Source organism: Pectinophora gossypiella, chromosome 22 (genome assembly GCF_024362695.1).
Source record: "Pectinophora gossypiella chromosome 22, ilPecGoss1.1, whole genome shotgun sequence".
NCBI lineage: Eukaryota > Metazoa > Arthropoda > Insecta > Lepidoptera > Gelechiidae > Pectinophora > Pectinophora gossypiella.
The window spans coordinates 10,401,992-10,417,244 of record NC_065425.1 but is presented as its reverse complement, the minus strand read 5'-3'; the positions used below and the strand labels follow the sequence as shown (position 1 = coordinate 10,417,244).

Sequence of the window (15,253 nt, the reverse complement as noted above, 5' to 3'; positions counted from 1 at the left end):
ACTGATTATATGGCATCGGCTAGAGTCTTCATACTCGAAAGCATCGCCACGCACAACCGCTCATCAGGAGGAGGCAATCCAACCTGACTATCCAAGTCGCAGCGCTGGCTCGATACTGATTATCTAGCTTCATCTCATATTGGCGGATGGTCATCCTGTCCCAATATCAGAAAGAAGGTCATGGATAATAATATCTCACCGCACCACTCCTGTAGATAGCTGTATCTCCCAAAGCACCACTATAGAACAATTCAGAACCATGTTACAGTGGTAACAACAACTGTTCCTACAATTATTCTACATTGACACAGTGAGGTAGCAGGCCGTAAACCATAAAGGTTCACCCTGTGTAACTTCAGATTGGTTTTCGAATAGAATCCTCAGGGGAATTCTAACTACAATAAAACACAGCAAGATTACAATCCAACCTGGACCAACAGTCTAGGTTCACAATATAAGGTAAAAATCTAAATCCATGAGGTTACCTCTAAAACAAGGATACCTCATTCTGCATACTGTTCTCCCCATCTCCAAGCAATAATTATATTACCTCGAAATGTGAATCGCAACATACAGAACTACAAGCAGAACATTTTTTTGTTCAGTCTATGCGGCAATATCTACAATTTTCATTGTAAACATTGACACACAGCCCAAACATAACCAATAAGATAATAAAATCCAGTCAGAATATGTCGCAAGCAGTCATTCCCTACGCGTCAGTAAAGTGTCAGTCAAAAAGTTAAATAGATAAACATACATAAACTACATAAAATAACATAAATAATAACAAAACACAAACAAAGGTAAACAATCACAAGCAGCACATGGTCCCTACGTTCGCAAGCTTCCCTACACACTTTTGACACATCCTACTCCTATCGGGCCCTATCTTTAGCGTAAAATTGTACCTGTCGTCTGAGATCTGATGATCTCAGACCTGTTTCCAACGATGCCTGAAAGAAAAGATAATTAGTACACCACACTTCCTATTTTAAACCTATCAAGGTCCCTACAGCGCACTCCGCGGACTTTTGTCGGACAAAACCCTAAATATTTCACGTAATCTACGCACGGAAGCTAATTCTAATCCCTATTCTAGCGCGGTAGACGACCAGCTACACCACGGAAGGTTCGAATAGCTGATTAAAGAGCAAATTTACATTTTTTGACAAAATAATAATCGCGCACTGTAATCCTGAGCTACGGAGCTCTCAAAAGTCGCGACAGCTGGTAATCCAGCAGAACGGATGATCCCTACCGACTTACAGAAACTCTAGTCCGACTTGAATTTTCTAAAACCGGCAGCACCTCCTGCTGTTCTTGCTCCGAGCGAAGTTCCCAACGAAGTTCTTTAAAAATCGTGCAAAACCCCTTTTATACCCGTTATGCTCCGTCCCATCTCTCAGGCAATCGCGATATTGCTACCACTAGCGCCTCAAAAACATCCAAATGACATTTACCCGACATTGACAATCGAGGTATTTATTGAAAATCTCATACTTCCTATTGACATAAAAATATTCATTTAATTTTATTTTTATTCTTAAGTAGACTATAATACTAATGATGTTATTTATTTAATCAAATTCTATTTAATTTATCAAATCAGAACTGCAGAATTTTAGATAAAAAATATATCCAATTTTGTAGAATTTCTAAAAAGCCAAACACTCGCTCGACCATTTGCCTGACGTTTCTCGCACACATCTGTAATTTACATAATCTACACAAACCAAGCTCCTCAACCTTATTGGCTGTTTCTCTGTGTACGCGAAAAGTGGCGTGACTTCTGGATTGTTCTATTTTAGGGTCTAAAACGCGTACAATACAACACCTTGTCAACAATCCAAAAACGGTTCCGTTTTTGGAGACAAAAACCATGAATAATACCTAAATTCCTCTATATCTCTTAAACCGTGACAATCAGGTAGCTGAAACTTTCAAAAACAATGCATCTCCATTGCCATCACAACTACAAATTCAAAGAAACACAATAAATCAAACATTTAAAAAGATCCCCCACTCTACAAACCCGATCCTCCAATGCATGTTTTGGCTTGTCATTAACAACGACAACATACTAGCAATATAAAATTCACGATCAACTCACGTTCATGTTTTTGTTCACTAAATGTTCTTTCAATTGTAGGCACGGAACCCCTCAAAATAATGCGATTCACACTTGGCATTATTTTAGTTTTACTTTTTTTTCCATGATTTTTTCAATTTTCACGAATTACGGTTCTAAAAAATTAGAATAATATTTTAAACGATAGGTACGAACTTCGTATGCTTTATAAATCAATTTCAACAACAAATACTACGTAATATAGCTATTATTTTCAATTTTGTAAAATATACCAGCTCAAAACCCTTCATTCATATATTTTTACATCGACACCCTTTTGGTGCTTGCTACTCCCGCGAAAATTCAAACTATCCTAATGTCTATTTTTGTATTTTAAATAATTTTATTCCATAAATTCGTACATATTCTTTCAAAATAACATCCCTATCTCGAATCCTAATTATCAAACTCTAAAATTTCGTATACCTTTTTATAATCTATGTATTCCTGTGACGTAAACTGAACATATCCTTCATTCGTTCTCACAGTTAAACAAAACAGTTGAATCAAGTAGTGTGGTTTGTATTGTTTGGACAATTAGTGTACTTTTTGTGTTAAATATAATTATTAAACCTTTCAGATTGTGTTTAATATGACTACAGAATAGTGGGAATCATAATGGAAGGAAGACAAAATAAGATGCAACGTACGGGTTTTAGCTACAATAATTAGTAAGAATGAAGACTTCTTGACGATGTTTATAATGTATCCTATAAAATATTCACTCACCAGGTAAGAAATTAATAAATACCTTTTGTATTCGTTAAGTATTTTATAGAGAAATTCGTAGTGCAAAAAGTCACTGTTTCAACCATTTGTTCCAATTTTTCTTATGATAATTTCAACTATCAAACAGCAATCAAGCAAAATTTTATTACTTAACTCCATGTGTGGAGAGATAGTTCTTATCAGGACTACAAGAATTATTTGAATCTGTTTAGGATTTAATGAGATATTAACAGATGAAATTTTTCAAATATTCCTTAGATTCCTACACATGCTCAGTCACTAACAACCTTGTTTTATTGATGAGTAATATAATAATTAGTAAATTACATACCTACCAGACATGAAATCAACCAATAGTTTCTGGACTGATAAATAAAATATAAAGTTATTAGCAAAACGGTTTCGGTTAAAACTGGCTTTCATGATGAGATTTGATCTCCCTTCATATTGTTTTGAGAATAAGAATGAATCCTACTCCTATTGTACTTACATGTTTTTATTAGTTTATTAGAGTCCTGTGAATCACAAATAATACCTGTAGAAACAATAAGTAAATGCAAGTCATCGTCTTAGTAGGTACTAGACAGTGATTATGCTCTTACATAAAATTTACCCCTAATTTCAGTTATGAATTACTTTCAGAATCGTCCAAAGATCCAGGAGGGACAGATATTTACTCCAAACCTGAATCTGTTGCAGAATATTAAAGAAAATTATGGGAAAACAAATGTGAATGACGGACAGATTTAGCAAGATGAAAGATTTAAGCCTACAAGCACGCTACTGTTTCTCACATCAAAGGTACATTGTTAATTATGAATATTAATAGTAAATAAAGCAGTTTTGGAGAAAAATAGTATGTTTCATTAATAATCCCCTGGTTGATTATTTTTATTGATATCGTACAGCTCCATCTATTGGCAAGCTATGGTACTACAATGACTTCTAGCTATCAAGCTGCCTAGAAATGAAGTCCTGCTTTTCACAAATGTCAGTCCTTTCTCACCCCATCTATGTACGAATAGATGCACTTATCCAAAACTATTCCCTAATAGATGGCGTTAAATTTATAAAAATAATAAAAAAAGTTGCCTTATAGAAACACTAGATTCGAATTAAGAAATAAGTAGTTTCATAATGGTATACATAAACATAAACATAAACAGCCTATATACGTCCCACTGCAGGGCACAGACACACATAATGATATAATCACTAGAATATCATTATCACTTCCATATAGGTTTGTGCATACATACACACATACATAAACTCACGCCTACCTCCCACCAGGGCAAGCTGAGACCACTGAATTCCTTTTGTTTGTAGGTCTATGAAATTATGAAACCTAAAGGTGAAACAAAGCCTACATGTTTCTCAAAGTTCTAATTATGTTTTTCCTGTCTAAAGTCATAAAAACAAAAGAATATTATAATAATAAAAATATAAATTCAAAAAGACGAAAATAATAAATACATGTCGAAAAAATATTTCACCCCATAGCCAAACCTTTTAGTTAACTGTTAAGTACTAACTTTTAGACAAATATTTGTACACATTATTGATGTACATTAAAGTTTATTGAAAATAACCTAGATGACTCCATCCGCGACGATTATTGTGGTGCGTTCTGTTACAATCGCCCCCTAAATTATTACGTAGTTTATCGTAGTGATAATTTATAAACAAATAAAAGAAACACCACAATAAGCTAGCTTTTAAGAAATAAATAAAGCAACTTCCATATTACTATAATAAGACTTCCGAAAGAAGATCTTATTCAACCTTTATTAAATCTTATATACAATGACAATTTACCTAATTTCCCTCCAGGAATGACACAACTAACTCCCCTCAAGAGTAAAATAAATAAATACTGAAATAATAGCAAAATTTGAAAATAAAATAAATAACTATAATACTTTTTAATCCCTGTTACGATGTTCATATCAACAGCATAGAAAATATTCAGAAGAAATTTGTCAGATTTTTATTTAAAAAGTTTATGCCGTTTGCAGCTGTTTTTGACTATGAAGATTTGTGCGCTAAGTTCCATCTTTTACCACTGCGTCTCCGCAGGACGATCGCTGATGTGTGTCTTCTGACCAGGATAGCGCAAGCTAAAATGGATTGTCCGGACCTCCTCTGCAGTATTAAGTTACAAGTGCCTAACCGGCAATTGCGTCACAGTCGTCTGCTTCATGTTCCTCGATGCCGCACCAACTACCGACGTAACAGCTTTTTGCCTCGTGCGCTCAAACTATTCAACATTTTAAATAGTTCTGAATGCGATTTGTTTTTCAGCAGCGCTGGTTCTCTTAGGACCTCGCTTATAAATAACTATATTAAATAATAGCAATATTATTATTGGTTGTAGTAGTAGTAGGTATTTTGTTCTGTTTAATGTTTGTACTTTTATGGCTTTGCGCATGTCTTAAAATTGTATTTTCTTTTATTTGCTTTCATTTTATTCTTTCTCATATAGTTTAAATTGATTTTCAATCATTTGTGGTAGCTTGTAATTGGCCAATAGTTATTATTAAGTCGCTTATATTGTAAATAACGCTGTAAGCTTCCCTAAGACAATAAAATAAAATAAAATAAAATAATACTTTATTCAAAAATACTGTAACCATAATGATATACAAGTACACTCATGTAAGTATACAGGTATACTAAAATGTTTCCTAATTACTTACCTAAATATAAGATATAAAATAAAAATAAATACATAATATTATATACTACAGCTTACTCTTTTGGGAACACGAGCGTGATATCAAAACAAAAATATCGTAATTATACATCAATAATATTATTAAATAACCATAATAATTAATAATATACTAATTATTTTAATAATTAAACCTTTACTGAATATAATAATAAATTTAATAAATATCTCTTATAACAATTCCCATAATAACAATAAAAACGTAAAAAAAAACAAAAATAAATAAATAATTACTCAATAATTGAGTAATAAACAAAACAAAAGTAAACTATTTAAAATTATTTAAATTAAATCTATCAAATTCAATTAAATCTAAACATAAAGATAGATTTCAAAACTACTAGCGCCATCTATGAGAGAACATTGGAACTAATGGAAGTAGGTCAAGTCAATAACCTAACCTATAATCCGGACAACGACCACTTATCCCTGACCTCTATCAATGACCTCGACTAATGACCCCGTGTCAATGACCCGGCATCAATGACCTTGACCAATAAAACCAATCAATGACCCCGTGTCAATGACCCGGTATCAATGACCTTGACCAATAAAACAGATCAATGACCCCGTGTCAATGACCCGGTATGAATGACCTTGACCAATAAACCGATCAATGACCCCGACCATTGACCCTTCCGATTATTGACCTTGATCAACACTAACCCTAGCTAAATTACCTACCCTGGTCAACAATAACCCTATTTAAATTACCCGCGTATCACAACCGCGGTCATCAACACGTTTACGTTAATAAACTAAACATACAATAACAAGCAAATAAAACATTTAAAATCCCTATCTAAGGGCATTGAACATTTCACTATGGAGGCTGGCATAGCCGGAAAGGTTCATAGCCCTTTAATCTGACTTATTATATATAAAAAAAACAATTAAATAATACATATCAACGCACTCTAACGGTGAACAACGGAACTAATAATTTGTCCGTCGATATGAGACTCTATGCGAAGTCTATCTAATAAAATGTCAAACTAATACTCTTACTCGTCACCAGATGGCAGGCAAAATAAAGCATCTATACACGAACCGATTAATATCGATCGATTTTGTTAATTATTTTTTTATAAAAGTAAGATAAACCTACATCAAAACATCACAAATTACATTCTATAGCCTTAGATAAATTGTATCTATAAAAATACTAAATAAACACACTTATTTAATAAAAAATAAAAAAATCCTTTGTCAAACTATGAACTTAAAACAAGGCTGTATGTAAGATGATCCTTGTCTACGTACTTAGACAAACCAAAAACAAACAAATTTAATGTCAGATTGACAACTGGAGAGATCCGTCCGTTGTATTACGATTATTTCGTCGTGATTATTAAGAAATCATTGTAAATAAGAAGATTCTACCTAGTAAAAACATATAAAAGATGACTCAAGGTAATTATAAAAGTTTGGTTACTTAAAATAATACGCCTGTACGTTGGAAAACCTTCACTTGCATTTTGTTCACAACACGCTTACAATGCTATTTTGTTTTGTTTTCAGTTACGCGCATGTTTCTACATAACCTACAGCTTCGGAATGATAATATAGCCCTGCCTAACTATGCAAGAACGAAACCCTACAATGCTAGCAAGTCAAAATGCCTATCGTCCTACAGCCCTAGCCCTAGCCATACCTACACAGAAAATATATAAATAGATACATAGGGCGGGATACCTGCACCATGAGACCTAAGGCAACAGGCGGCTAGTGGAAAGGAGAAGGTGTAGGAAGGATTTTCTTACTGCCAATCACACAGACTCATGTGACCGTGGTTAGGCTAAAGGTGTCTTGGCCACAGTAAGAGGATACTGAAAGTGACACATAGAACATAATATAAGCATGCACAGTGAGATAAAACAAAAATGACATGGACATACACAGTGAAATTAAAGTGAAATAATAATAAATAAAACAAGCAGAATATGACAACTGTACTTATTATAATATGAATTAATATTAGAATGTTGATGATAACCAGACTCTTATTTATAATAAATTGATAGGTAAACCATAAGATTGAACCGTTTTAACATAAACTTCACCCCTTTATGATATCAGGGTTGACAGGTTAGTCTCAGACCCTTACTATTCACAAAAATAGAACGCCCCAGCTGGACATTTAAGATACATACATAGCTTCACGCCCCCACATATTTCTCTAAGTACATACATAGCTTTACGCCCCCATATAATTCTTGAGATACATACATAACTTTACTCTCCACATAATTCTTGAGGTACATACATAACTTTACGCCTCCACATCATTATTGATGTACATACATAGCTTTACGCCTTTCCTAGGTTACATTAATACATACATAATCACTTCACACATTTATAAGCCATAGTTTTACATACATACATGTAAATTTTCACGCCCCCACTTTATTTTAACCATACATACACATCTTTATGTCTCCCTTAGATTACACATACATAAACATTTCACATCTTTATAAACCCCTAGTTATATACACGTACATATCAAATTTCACGCCCCCAAGACATCCAATCTTTTCCCAGCATTTGAGACCTCATAATCCTGGTCACGGCACCAAATTGTAACGACCCCCCCTTACATATATAATATAATAAATATAAATAAATAAACCCCACACTCTCAATCCACGACTAAAGACCAGGATTCGACCCTGGGTTATGGTCAAACTAAGTGATTAAATTGGCCATTATTATTGTTGTGTTCGTCTAGTATAAAGGTAGGACCTTATGTTGTGTTTTGTAGTAACTCAAATTCTTTTATATGAAGGTAGCTGAGTCAGATATGAATGCATGTTATTGAGGGCATGTAAATAAAGAATAATACTAAACTTAATATACTACATATATACTTAATAACAATGCAAATAGGTTATAATTATGTCACAATGGTATATGAGAAAGTCAAGTAAGTATCTAAGTAATAGGGCAATGGGATGTGAGATATTATAAGTATTTATAGTTTAAAAACAGTCAAATCAACGCCAAGCAAACCTAAACTTAATGACACTGATTAAAGCTTATAATTAAACAAGAGAGACTTACAAGAAGGTAAGAAATTAGTTAGTTATTTAAAATATGATTAGGAATTAAGTTTTATTACTGTAAAAGATCTAGGAACACAGGAAAAGGATTAGAATACCATACCAACAATGTAATAGTATAGGGTGCCGTTTCGAGCCCCGACCACGCTCACCGGCGAATGAGGCCCTACCCTGATTTAGGCCCCTCTCCGAAAGAACAAATAGGTCTTTTTAATGAAATGATAAGCACATAAATGTGACATATCAGGAGCATTAGGTAAATAATTGGTAGGTAAAGGGAAGAGTTTCCCAACACCAATTTCACATATGTAATAAAATTATTTAAGTTAGACAGATTTACATCCAATCTAACAACACAACTCATTGCGATGCATAGTTAGCACCATAGCCATGGCGCAAAAAGGTAAGTATGTGAGCGACTTAGCAACCGGAAGCCAATATGCAGCTACTCATCACTGTCCTCCCCCCAATACACCACAGTGCAAGAGGATCAACAGAAGCAGTGACTACCGAACTGGATTGACCCCAAATATACTAAGCAAAAGGTCCCTAACAAAACGAATGAGCGACTTAGCAACCGAAGGCAATACGCAGCTACTCATCACTGTCCTCCCCCCAATACACCACAGTGCAAGAGGATCAACAGAAGCAGAGACTACCGAACTGGATTGACCCCGAGTATACTAAGCAAAAATGTCCCTAACGTCCCTACTATGGCTTCAGCGGCATTGCAATAACACCAGCCATAGGAATAAGTATGATTGTGAGATGGATGGTCATGAATATGACACCAACCATGAATCACAAGAATATATGCAGTCAAACTGGATGTAATTGTTATGCATAAATGCATTATTGCAATAATATTGCATATTAGTAAGCAAACAAGTTGCATAGTGAAATCAGGCCAGGTAAACCCCTGGACAAGATATAGGTTATAAAGTTAGGAATGTCACAAACTAGCAGCAGTGACATTAAGGTATTATCAGGTAGATGAATAGTAAAATAACACAAATAAATTGTGTTGAATTGGTTTGTATATCAGTGTAATCAAGCCAGGCAGGCCCGGACAATACAGTAAGTATATAGAAGTCATGTTAAGTCACATAGGTGAAATAACAACACAGATTCAGAGTATATAAGTTTATTCAAAAGCCATTATCAATACCATTACCTTCATCTCATGGTATCCAGACTTTTATAATTCAATTCAAATTAGTAATTAATTGTATTATTTACATGGCTTAATAAGCCACAATGAGCTGATAGGTCCAGAGTGGGTCATAATAAATTTACATTATAACACAAGAGGACAGAGTTGACCCATACCATACAATACTGATTATATGGCATCGGCTAGAGTCTTCATACTCGAAAGCATCGCCACGCACAACCGCTCATCAGGAGGAGGCAATCCAACCTGACTATCCAAGTCGCAGCGCTGGCTCGATACTGATTATCTAGCTTCATCTCATATTGGCGGATGGTCATCCTGTCCCAATATCAGAAAGAAGGTCATGGATAATAATATCTCACCGCACCACTCCTGTAGATAGCTGTATCTCCCAAAGCACCACTATAGAACAATTCAGAACCATGTTACAGTGGTAACAACAACTGTTCCTACAATTATTCTACATTGACACAGTGAGGTAGCAGGCCGTAAACCATAAAGGTTCACCCTGTGTAACTTCAGATTGGTTTTCGAATAGAATCCTCAGGGGAATTCTAACTACAATAAAACACAGCAAGATTACAATCCAACCTGGACCAACAGTCTAGGTTCACAATATAAGGTAAAAATCTAAATCCATGAGGTTACCTCTAAAACAAGGATACCTCATTCTGCATACTGTTCTCCCCATCTCCAAGCAATAATTATATTACCTCGAAATGTGAATCGCAACATACAGAACTACAAGCAGAACATTTTTTTGTTCAGTCTATGCGGCAATATCTACAATTTTCATTGTAAACATTGACACACAGCCCAAACATAACCAATAAGATAATAAAATCCAGTCAGAATATGTCGCAAGCAGTCATTCCCTACGCGTCAGTAAAGTGTCAGTCAAAAAGTTAAATAGATAAACATACATAAACTACATAAAATAACATAAATAATAACAAAACACAAACAAAGGTAAACAATCACAAGCAGCACATGGTCCCTACGTTCGCAAGCTTCCCTACACACTTTTGACACATCCTACTCCTATCGGGCCCTATCTTTAGCGTAAAATTGTACCTGTCGTCTGAGATCTGATGATCTCAGACCTGTTTCCAACGATGCCTGAAAGAAAAGATAATTAGTACACCACACTTCCTATTTTAAACCTATCAAGGTCCCTACAGCGCACTCCGCGGACTTTTGTCGGACAAAACCCTAAATATTTCACGTAATCTACGCACGGAAGCTAATTCTAATCCCTATTCTAGCGCGGTAGACGACCAGCTACACCACGGAAGGTTCGAATAGCTGATTAAAGAGCAAATTTACATTTTTTGACAAAATAATAATCGCGCACTGTAATCCTGAGCTACGGAGCTCTCAAAAGTCGCGACAGCTGGTAATCCAGCAGAACGGATGATCCCTACCGACTTACAGAAACTCTAGTCCGACTTGAATTTTCTAAAACCGGCAGCACCTCCTGCTGTTCTTGCTCCGAGCGAAGTTCCCAACGAAGTTCTTTAAAAATCGTGCAAAACCCCTTTTATACCCGTTATGCTCCGTCCCATCTCTCAGGCAATCGCGATATTGCTACCACTAGCGCCTCAAAAACATCCAAATGACATTTACCCGACATTGACAATCGAGGTATTTATTGAAAATCTCATACTTCCTATTGACATAAAAATATTCATTTAATTTTATTTTTATTCTTAAGTAGACTATAATACTAATGATGTTATTTATTTAATCAAATTCTATTTAATTTATCAAATCAGAACTGCAGAATTTTAGATAAAAAATATATCCAATTTTGTAGAATTTCTAAAAAGCCAAACACTCGCTCGACCATTTGCCTGACGTTTCTCGCACACATCTGTAATTTACATAATCTACACAAACCAAGCTCCTCAACCTTATTGGCTGTTTCTCTGTGTACGCGAAAAGTGGCGTGACTTCTGGATTGTTCTATTTTAGGGTCTAAAACGCGTACAATACAACACCTTGTCAACAATCCAAAAACGGTTCCGTTTTTGGAGACAAAAACCATGAATAATACCTAAATTCCTCTATATCTCTTAAACCGTGACAATCAGGTAGCTGAAACTTTCAAAAACAATGCATCTCCATTGCCATCACAACTACAAATTCAAAGAAACACAATAAATCAAACATTTAAAAAGATCCCCCACTCTACAAACCCGATCCTCCAATGCATGTTTTGGCTTGTCATTAACAACGACAACATACTAGCAATATAAAATTCACGATCAACTCACGTTCATGTTTTTGTTCACTAAATGTTCTTTCAATTGTAGGCACGGAACCCCTCAAAATAATGCGATTCACACTTGGCATTATTTTAGTTTTACTTTTTTTTCCATGATTTTTTCAATTTTCACGAATTACGGTTCTAAAAAATTAGAATAATATTTTAAACGATAGGTACGAACTTCGTATGCTTTATAAATCAATTTCAACAACAAATACTACGTAATATAGCTATTATTTTCAATTTTGTAAAATATACCAGCTCAAAACCCTTCATTCATATATTTTTACATCGACACCCTTTTGGTGCTTGCTACTCCCGCGAAAATTCAAACTATCCTAATGTCTATTTTTGTATTTTAAATAATTTTATTCCATAAATTCGTACATATTCTTTCAAAATAACATCCCTATCTCGAATCCTAATTATCAAACTCTAAAATTTCGTATACCTTTTTATAATCTATGTATTCCTGTGACGTAAACTGAACATATCCTTCATTCGTTCTCACAGTTAAACAAAACAGTTGAATCAAGTAGTGTGGTTTGTATTGTTTGGACAATTAGTGTACTTTTTGTGTTAAATATAATTATTAAACCTTTCAGATTGTGTTTAATATGACTACAGAATAGTGGGAATCATAATGGAAGGAAGACAAAATAAGATGCAACGTACGGGTTTTAGCTACAATAATTAGTAAGAATGAAGACTTCTTGACGATGTTTATAATGTATCCTATAAAATATTCACTCACCAGGTAAGAAATTAATAAATACCTTTTGTATTCGTTAAGTATTTTATAGAGAAATTCGTAGTGCAAAAAGTCACTGTTTCAACCATTTGTTCCAATTTTTCTTATGATAATTTCAACTATCAAACAGCAATCAAGCAAAATTTTATTACTTAACTCCATGTGTGGAGAGATAGTTCTTATCAGGACTACAAGAATTATTTGAATCTGTTTAGGATTTAATGAGATATTAACAGATGAAATTTTTCAAATATTCCTTAGATTCCTACACATGCTCAGTCACTAACAACCTTGTTTTATTGATGAGTAATATAATAATTAGTAAATTACATACCTACCAGACATGAAATCAACCAATAGTTTCTGGACTGATAAATAAAATATAAAGTTATTAGCAAAACGGTTTCGGTTAAAACTGGCTTTCATGATGAGATTTGATCTCCCTTCATATTGTTTTGAGAATAAGAATGAATCCTACTCCTATTGTACTTACATGTTTTTATTAGTTTATTAGAGTCCTGTGAATCACAAATAATACCTGTAGAAACAATAAGTAAATGCAAGTCATCGTCTTAGTAGGTACTAGACAGTGATTATGCTCTTACATAAAATTTACCCCTAATTTCAGTTATGAATTACTTTCAGAATCGTCCAAAGATCCAGGAGGGACAGATATTTACTCCAAACCTGAATCTGTTGCAGAATATTAAAGAAAATTATGGGAAAACAAATGTGAATGACGGACAGATTTAGCAAGATGAAAGATTTAAGCCTACAAGCACGCTACTGTTTCTCACATCAAAGGTACATTGTTAATTATGAATATTAATAGTAAATAAAGCAGTTTTGGAGAAAAATAGTATGTTTCATTAATAATCCCCTGGTTGATTATTTTTATTGATATCGTACAGCTCCATCTATTGGCAAGCTATGGTACTACAATGACTTCTAGCTATCAAGCTGCCTAGAAATGAAGTCCTGCTTTTCACAAATGTCAGTCCTTTCTCACCCCATCTATGTACGAATAGATGCACTTATCCAAAACTATTCCCTAATAGATGGCGTTAAATTTATAAAAATAATAAAAAAAGTTGCCTTATAGAAACACTAGATTCGAATTAAGAAATAAGTAGTTTCATAATGGTATACATAAACATAAACATAAACAGCCTATATACGTCCCACTGCAGGGCACAGACACACATAATGATATAATCACTAGAATATCATTATCACTTCCATATAGGTTTGTGCATACATACACACATACATAAACTCACGCCTACCTCCCACCAGGGCAAGCTGAGACCACTGAATTCCTTTTGTTTGTAGGTCTATGAAATTATGAAACCTAAAGGTGAAACAAAGCCTACATGTTTCTCAAAGTTCTAATTATGTTTTTCCTGTCTAAAGTCATAAAAACAAAAGAATATTATAATAATAAAAATATAAATTCAAAAAGACGAAAATAATAAATACATGTCGAAAAAATATTTCACCCCATAGCCAAACCTTTTAGTTAACTGTTAAGTACTAACTTTTAGACAAATATTTGTACACATTATTGATGTACATTAAAGTTTATTGAAAATAACCTAGATGACTCCATCCGCGACGATTATTGTGGTGCGTTCTGTTACACTATCCATCCATAGGAAAGGCCCGTGCCCCAGCAGTGGGGACGTTAATGGGCTGACGATGGTGATGATGATAGTGTAGCTTTATGTCACTAACACAGTTGGCTTATCCGGCCGAAGAATATGAAGTCATTTCGTGTTTTGACGTCTTGTAAAAAGTAACTAGCCTATTAACTGTAGGGTATATAAAACATACTCCACCACGCAGCTCCACTACGCGTTCAAGTCTAGAAAAATACATTTAAATTACAAAATTCTCTCCGTAGTCCCAACGCCAGTGGAAGCGCCACTAATAGCAATTTATATTTAGCAAACAACATTTTGCATAGTGCGCTGTGAGCTTGCATTTTTTGAAAGAAGCCTTTGTGATGAGCGGAGCGGTAGGTAGGTGTTTCAGGTCCGATTTTTTTACAGAAGCGACTATCAGGCTGATCAGCCAATTGTCCGACAGTAAGATGATCCGTGCTTCGGAAGGCACGTTAAGCCGTTGGTCCCGGTTACTACTTACTGATATAAGTAAGTATGATGTAGTTATCAGTTTTTCACAAGGTCCGCTTACCTAACCTGAAGATTTGACAGGTCCGATTTTTTACAGAAGCGACTGCCTGTCTGACCTGCCAACCCGCGAAGGGAAACCAACCCAATACAGGTTAGGTTCATCACGATGTTTTCCTTCACCGTTAAGTACGTTATAAAAAAATACAATCCAATTGAAATCACTTTATCATCATCATCACTAATTTAAGAGCCACGCTTACTACTT

At 34.5% G+C, this 15,253-nt stretch overlaps 2 protein-coding genes and 1 long non-coding RNA gene across 7 annotated transcripts in view; 2 read left to right on the top strand and 1 right to left on the bottom strand.

Annotated features, from left to right (window-relative positions):
* Nucleotides 1-15,253, bottom strand: part of LOC126377107 (TGF-beta-activated kinase 1 and MAP3K7-binding protein 1-like) — a 558,148-nt gene that overhangs the window by 403,142 nt on the left and 139,753 nt on the right. The gene's annotated exons all lie outside the window — the stretch shown is intronic.
* The window catches only part of LOC126377061 (alpha-2Db adrenergic receptor), a 595,604-nt gene that overhangs the window by 519,137 nt on the left and 61,214 nt on the right, over nucleotides 1-15,253 (top strand). The gene's annotated exons all lie outside the window — the stretch shown is intronic.
* On the top strand, nucleotides 6,904-7,589 carry LOC126377287 (uncharacterized). The gene is made up of 2 exons (XR_007567827.1): nucleotides 6,904-7,007; nucleotides 7,116-7,589. It is a non-coding gene; the product is annotated as an uncharacterized LOC126377287 (long non-coding RNA).